At 42.0% G+C, this 7,465-nt stretch overlaps 1 long non-coding RNA gene across 1 annotated transcript; it reads left to right on the top strand.

Annotated features, from left to right (window-relative positions):
- Positions 1 to 993: 993 nt before the first annotated feature.
- Positions 994 to 5,873, top strand: LOC127053587 (uncharacterized). Its single transcript, XR_007775086.1, has 2 exons — positions 994 to 1,404; positions 2,818 to 5,873. It is a non-coding gene; the product is annotated as an uncharacterized LOC127053587 (long non-coding RNA).
- Positions 5,874 to 7,465: the final 1,592 nt, after the last annotated feature.

The following is a 7,465-nucleotide window of genomic DNA, read 5'->3' as shown; positions in this document are numbered from 1 at the left end:
TGCCCTGCTGATCTGCAGGCAGTGCTGTGACATGAAAGAAAAGATCCTTTGGTTTATTTTTAAAATTTTAATCTACTTTTTAAAGAAAAACTTTTCTGATTGCTCCTGTTGAACTGTTCATGTAGCTCCTCAAAGCCTTTTAAATCACCACTGCCTGCAATGACTTGGACAGTAGGAGGCTCAGACTGGTCTTTCTTTCTGTTAAGCTACTTGGCCAGGGCAGCCTTTTTAACATTAGGGAAATGTTGCAATTTCCTACCATTGCGGAAACCAGTTCAGCTTCAATAGTGTTAGCAATGTGGGGATCCTAGGAGAGGGTGCTTGAAACACTGCATCTGTGGGTAGGGTTAGATGACATGCTCCCTGAAAGCACTAGGCCACCAGGATGGGTGACACCACTGAAGTTGGACCAGCGTAGCAACAGCAGGAGAACTCTTGCAAAAAAAATTCCCTAAGGCAGGCAGGGCTTTTTAGATTGGTTAAAGAATGTTAGTCTTGTTTGTATAGACCTATCCCACCCCAAGGAGCAAATGCTGAAACTCCTCAAGACCCTGAAAATGAGGACTTTTCTTGTTTCGTGGGTGATGTGAAGAACAGACTATGAATACAACCTATTATCTGCTAAATCAAATGCCGAAGGATCAGCTGGGCCTATGTTCAGAGTGTCCATCAGTTCCTCTTCTCCAAGATTCAGTGATCCCCAATATCATCTCTGAATGTCCCACGTTGTCTTCTGCTGAGGAGCTTCTGCACTAGGTCTAGGACTGATCTTCCGTGTGTTGTCTTTTTATGTCTGTAATGTCTCTGAGGCCAGCACATGATATGGTCCATGAGCAGAAGTGTGTGTGTGTTTTTGAGGGGACTGGGGGAGATTAAAAATAGAGCAATGTATATTTTTGTTTTTAAAATAAATAAAATGACGTTTGGCATAAACAGTAACAATTTCTCTCTCAAATCACCCAGGCCGTGTAAATGCTCTTCAGACTCTTTTAAAAAAAAATCTGCCATAGTATATGTAACATCCCCTTTTCAAAGGGAAAGGCTGTGATTTTTGTACATAGTCTTTTATACTAGCAATAACCGTCTAACAGTTTGGCGCTGAAGTGACAGTGGTCCCGAATTCCAAGTAATTAAGTCAATTAAGATTTCAGCTATCCTCTTCTTCCTCTGGTGCAGAAGTGGGAGCTACCTGGAACTTCTTTTGTGCTGCACACACTCCATAGTCCTGTCTCGGACTTGATACAGCCTTCAGAGCTGGTGAACACTGATCCTCAGCTGGCCAGAGAGGTTACTCCAGAATACGGCCACTTGCTACCAGATATCCACAAGGCCATTGCCACCTTTGACCACAATCCCACCTTCCCAAGCACTCCTCCAAAACAAGCTGCCTTCCCAAGGTTGCCTGTGTGTATACCATTTCCTCTGCTGAAACAATCATTTAGTTTTCATCTCTTCCTGTCTGACTCTAACAGCTCCCTTTTGCATGTCCCAGCTGTCCAGACTCTAGCTTCTGCAGAATACTGCTGCGGCCACTTCCTATGACAAAGCAATTTGATTGTATGCTCACTGTTCACCGATAGTCTTATTCGAGAGACATGAATTTTAAGATCCATTTAGAAAAATACTTTTTTTTTTTTAAATACCCCCCACTTCGTCTTTCTGTAGCTGATTTCATGGACCCTTGTGCTCTCTGTTCTCTCCACCTCTTCTGGGATGGGATGCTGCCCTATGCTCACCTCTGGTGAGGTCTGGCTGCCTTGATGGGCTCCTTGGACTTGTTGACTCCTCCCTGGAGGAAACCTGAGTTATTGGTGCAGTTGCTGCTTCTGTGTTGCTGGTACTGCTGCTCCTGTTCTGTTAGCTGCCCCGTGCCAGGCAGTCAGAAAGGCTGTTAATGCTATGTTGCCTAGCAACCATCACCAATGGGGGTAGTGCATTGACCTGCTCCCGCAGGTCAAAGGCAGCATCTGGCAGTGGAAATTATGCTGGCAACAAAAGGGGAGGCGGGGGAGCGAACCTGCAGCTTGTTGGACAGTCATCTCTCTTGTGTTTGTGGGCAAATGTCTGGTGGCAGGCCCTGGACTCAGCAGGGGACTCAAGGGCTTCAGTGGTGGTTTGGAGTGAGGGATGTTTGGGGCAGAGGCTTGAGATGTCTGTGGCTCAGGGTGAGGAGCTGCAAGAGCAGCTGTTTAGGGAGGGGTTGGTGGGAGCAGTGGTTCAGAATGGCGGGCTGTACCTTGGGGAGGGGGGTTGTAGGGCTGGCGATTTATAGTGAAGGGCCAGTGGCTCTGGGTGTCAGGCTGTGGTTTGGGATGAGCAGTTGCAGGGGTCAATGTGGTTCAGGGCATCTTCAGTCTTTTGGCTTTTATGTCCAACTGCATTTGTATTTGGTGCCCCTAATAGTGCAGTTGCATAGATCAGATGGCTACTGAATGGTAGTGTTAAGCAGCATGGGTGGCACAAGAGGAAGACCAAAAGAGTGGTGCTAGAGCTAAGGGATCCCTGCTTTTACCATGGGACAGGATCAGATCCTCCTGCAGTAAAACCTGCTGGTGCGGGGCGGGTCTTAGAAGGTAGAAATCTTTGTAAGCATCCCTTCACCAAGTTCCTCCCAGACTTTTCCACTGAGAGATGGCAGGGATTGCTCCACACATGGAATAGGCTGCTAGATCCACCCCCAAAATTTCTGAGGATCTCCTGGGGAGATCCCAGGTGGCTATTTGTGTGAAGGGTGTTTTAAATGTTTTGCTTTCTTTCCGTACATAGACACCCCTGTAATGCAAGTAATGTACCAATATTTGTATTGTGTTATTGTAGAACCCAGGAGCCTCAGTCGTGGACCAGGACAAAAGATGGGCCCTGCCTCAAAGAGCTAACAATCTAATGGCCCTAGATTTCTGCAATTGGATCCACACAGAGGGACCCTTGTGTTTGGTCAGAGCCCCATTGTTGGACTGAGGCTGCAGTTTTCATATTTATTAAATTAATAATATTAAGCTTTATCTGAACACCTCTCTCCCAAATGCATAACTATGAACGAGGCAAGCAACATATCAAGAGTTTTTGCTTTATAGCTGTAAGGGATTAACTTCCTTCTGAAAATGAGGAAAGTCAAATAATAGAGAGGTTAGGTTGCGTGGGATGCTTAAAATCTGAGCTAGGGAAGAGCCCCTTTGAAAATAACATGTCTGCTAGTCAACACTCTGATCAAATCTGCTTGTATGTTGCATACCTTTTCCACATCCTTTTTCTGCCTTTTCTGTTTATATATTAAGCTCTCTGAGCCAGGGAGCGTCTTTCTATGGATTTGTACAGTATCTAGTACAAGGAAGTGTTCGGCTCCTTGTTGGGACCTCTGGGTGTCACTGTCATACACATAATAAATAGCAGTAATTCATAAAAGCCTTGCTGAACCGAAGTAGGTGATAAGTAAGGAAAGGTTATCTTGAACAACAAAGCATTATCTAAAATTGGTGATAAAAACAAGCACAAACTGCTGTCAAAGGAATTGCATGAATTGAGTTTAAGATGAAATTGAATAGGGGGATGCCCTCCAAGGATACATGTTGGTATAATGATGGACTAGGAATTCCTTGAAATGGAAAGAAATGCCTATACTCAGAACAGTGGAAACTGGATTGAATGATCAAATTGTTGGGAGCGTGATAGCTAACCACTCCCTTTCGGGACATTTTAGAGGGAAAAGAACATCAACATCCGTGTTTCAGGATCTTACAGTCCCCAGGGTAACCCTGGTGAACTTGTATGCAACAGATAATATCGTCACTAGTGGACTTTGGAGGCATTTCTTGTTACATTCAGGCAACAGTGAAGCTGTTATGCTATCACAATTAAATCAGCTGAATCCAAAGCAATCTCTGGGAACTAAGATATGAGCATCCTGCTCTCCATTCCCCCTGCGATATTCTGTTTTCTTTCTTTTCTGTTTGGCTTTTGCCTAAAGAAACTCAATCAATTTAGTTTATCAAAGTGAAGATTTACAAGGTGACTTTGACTTGAACACTGTCTATAAATACCCTGCATAGGGAAAAGACTTCAATCTAGAAGAAAAAAGCGTAACCAGATCCAATGGCTGGAAGCTGAAGTTAGATAAATTCATACTAGAAATAAGGTGCAAATTTTTACCAGTGAGAGTAATTAATCATTGGAACAATTTTGCCTAAGGAAGTGGTGGATTCTCCATTACAGGAAGTTGTTAAGATTAGCTGGCTTTTTAAATGAGATGGTCTAACACGGGGGTTGGTAACCTTTAAGAAGTGGTGTGCCGAGTCTCATTTATTCACTCTGATTTAAGGCTGCGCATGCCAGTCATACATTTAAACATTTTTAGAAGGTCTCTTTCTATAAGTCTCTAATATATAACTAAACTATTGTTGTACATAAAGTAAGCAAGGTTTTAAAAATGTTTAATAAGCTTCATTTAAAATTAAAATAAAATGCAGAGTCCCCCGGACTGGTGGCCAGGACCCAGGCAGTCAGAGTGCCACTGAAAATCAGCTTGCGTGCTGCCTTTGGCACACATGCAATAGGTTGCCTACCCCTGCTCTAGCACAACCAGAAGTGATCATATTGATGCAGGAATCACTTAGTGAAATTCTCTGGTCTGTGTTATGCAGGAGGTCAGACTCAATAATAGTCACATCTGGTCTTAAAATAGATTAATCAGTTCCAAGATTAACCATCTTTGAAATTAACTGAACTCCACATTATCATCCCCATAACAAGACAGAACAGGCTAAGACTTGAACCAGATTTGCACCAACATGAAGGAAGACCAATGAGAAGAAACCAGAGCAGACCAGCCAGATGTCATCCCAGACTGGGGAAGCGAATGGGGTGAAGAGGATAAAATGCACCAGTTTGTGACTGACCTGTGTACCATATCCTGCCTACGGCATGTGAATTAAGCAGGCAGCAGTGAGAGAGAAGTTCTTCTTTCTTTCCTTTCCCTTCTCTTCTTTTGTGTGCATTTGCCTAAAGAGCAGGACTGATCATAACAAGAACAACACCAGCAGCAGACTGAAACACTTTTCTCCAACAAAGCCTTCTGGTACCAGCAAGAAACTTTTGAAATCAACATTTTCCCTCTGAAAGACTTTGAATGTGAATGAAATATGAAGGATATTGAATATAATATAATGAATAACCATTTAACTTTGAATTCCAAGAATTTTAATGTTTCTATTTTGCATGTCTTTTTTTTTTTTTTAAACAAATGTTTGGAAGGATTGTCCTAGTGTGGTCATTATGGGAAAAGCATCCCTTTTACACAAGAACCTGAATCCACAATTAACAGTTTCGTGTTTAAATAGGAAAACACAGGTTCTAGTATCACCTTAGCATCTTGGAGCCTAGTACCTATCTATCACAACATAACACAATGGTGATTTGTTGGTTTATATATTTAATCTCATTAGTGGTGCAATAATTAAATAGACATATCTTGCCAACAGCATATCACATTTTATTTGTGCTAACTGTGCTAATTAACTGTATTCACTGAGCAAAATGCACTAAATTAAAGAAATTAAGAGATTCCAAGTTCCACCATTGTAGCACCAAGCCTTTCTCTTGGAGCAAATCCAAATTGCCTTCTGTAAAACCTTTAATATGTCTCCAACACATAAAACTAATCCTCATCTTGCAAAATTTTTATTTTAGTTATCTTGTAGAAAGCCTTGTGTACCTAGATCCTAAGATCTCTAGAATGACCTATACACTCAGGATCACTGGATAGACCCAATAATGGCAGATTTTCTTCTGTTTGCTGCTATGTAGTAGGATTGAATCTTGCCTGCTGTTTTTGTATGCCAGATGCAAATTTTTTAAAAAATAAAATTCTTTTGGCAGGATGCAAGGCAGCCATTTTCCAGGCTTTTTTAATTAAATTCATCTTTTGGGTAATGATGTACCTGTATTTGGATGATCACAGTCTTTGTCTTTTGTGTGTCCATTTGTCTGGCCCCTAATGTACATTAGGCCCTCTTTTATTTCTCAATTTTTATGAGAAAATTAAAAAGATTTGGATCAAGCTGTCAAATAATTCACCATATGTTTTGGGCAATGAGAGATTTGCCACTGTTTTCCATGAACTGATAAAGCAGTATTAATAAATTGTATTACCTAATTAGCTTAAAATTATTTTGGATTTCAATAAATATTCCATGCATAGCTATGCCCCCTATAAGACTCCAGATACCTGCTTCAGTATAGATTCTCTGAGGCAGTGGCTTTCAACCTTCCCACATTACTGTACCTCTGTCAATAATCTGATTTGTCTTGCGTAACCTCATTTCACCTCACTTAAAAACTATGTGCTTACAAAATCAGATATAAAAATACAAGTGTCACGTTGGCTAATGCAAGGTAAAGAAGCATGACACCTTTCTTTCCTATTTAAGTCTAAGCATTCTAGTCTGTGTTAAAATAACTCTACCTTTACTGCTCAAGTCTATGGGCATTCAGCCTGTCTCTGTTATTGGCTATGAATAGTTATATTCATCTGTCCCATTTCAGCCTTCTTTTTTAAAGCATATGGCTACTTCCCCTTTCCCTAGTAGAATTGATGGCAATTCTCTTCTGTTATCATGTCTCTTAATATGTCCTGCAGCCATAAATCAATGAAAGAGAGGCAAGGGGTGGAGGATTGACTCCAAGGGAAGAAAGGTAGCTAACTGTACACAAAGTTGTCAAATGCTCTTTCCCCCACCAGCCCCATTAAAAATTCCTTTTTAAAAAATCAGGTTTTGCTGTGTTTAGTGCTGTCTTACAGCCCCAGGCGCTGCAGTCATGAGATTATATGAGAATCTCTGCTTTAATTTAAAGGAAGTTTATAAGACCTTGTGGTTGTGGAGAAAATCCATGAAGATGCAAAGCAGGTGAACATAAACACTCAGAATTCAGAAGATAAACAATAGCCCAACAGGTATTTATTTAAAAAAAAACCCCATTATTTTGAAGGCCTGCCTAGCTCATGATGTGGAAAGCTTGTAGGGTCCCCAGAGAGCATGTGTGAAGAATTGGGACAGGTGGTGGTGGAGTAATCATAGAATATTAGGGTTGGAAGGGACCTCAGGAGGTCATCTAGTCCAACCCCCTGCTCCCAGCAGGACCAATCCCCAGATTTTTACCCCACTTCCCTTAATGGCCCCCTCAGGGATTGAACTCACAACCCTGGGTTTAATAGGCCAATGCTCAAACCCCTGAGCTATCCCTCCCCCCGATAGTAATAGGAGCCTATATAAGAAAAAGACCGAAAATCTGGACTGTCCCTATAAAATTGGGACATCTGGTCACCCTAAAAGCTTGGGAATTGGCAGTACTGCTATACAGAAAGGCTATGTTCTTCCCAGAGGGCTGGGAGTGGACTCCCCGAAGCCCTGTGGGAGGCTAGGACCCTAGGCTCAGCCTATCATGCCCAGTGGCTAATTCAGGCCTGAGCTGG

Source organism: Gopherus flavomarginatus, chromosome 6, assembly GCF_025201925.1.
Source record: "Gopherus flavomarginatus isolate rGopFla2 chromosome 6, rGopFla2.mat.asm, whole genome shotgun sequence".
Taxonomy (NCBI): domain Eukaryota; kingdom Metazoa; phylum Chordata; order Testudines; family Testudinidae; genus Gopherus; species Gopherus flavomarginatus.
This window is presented reverse-complemented; position numbering and strand designations above follow the sequence as displayed.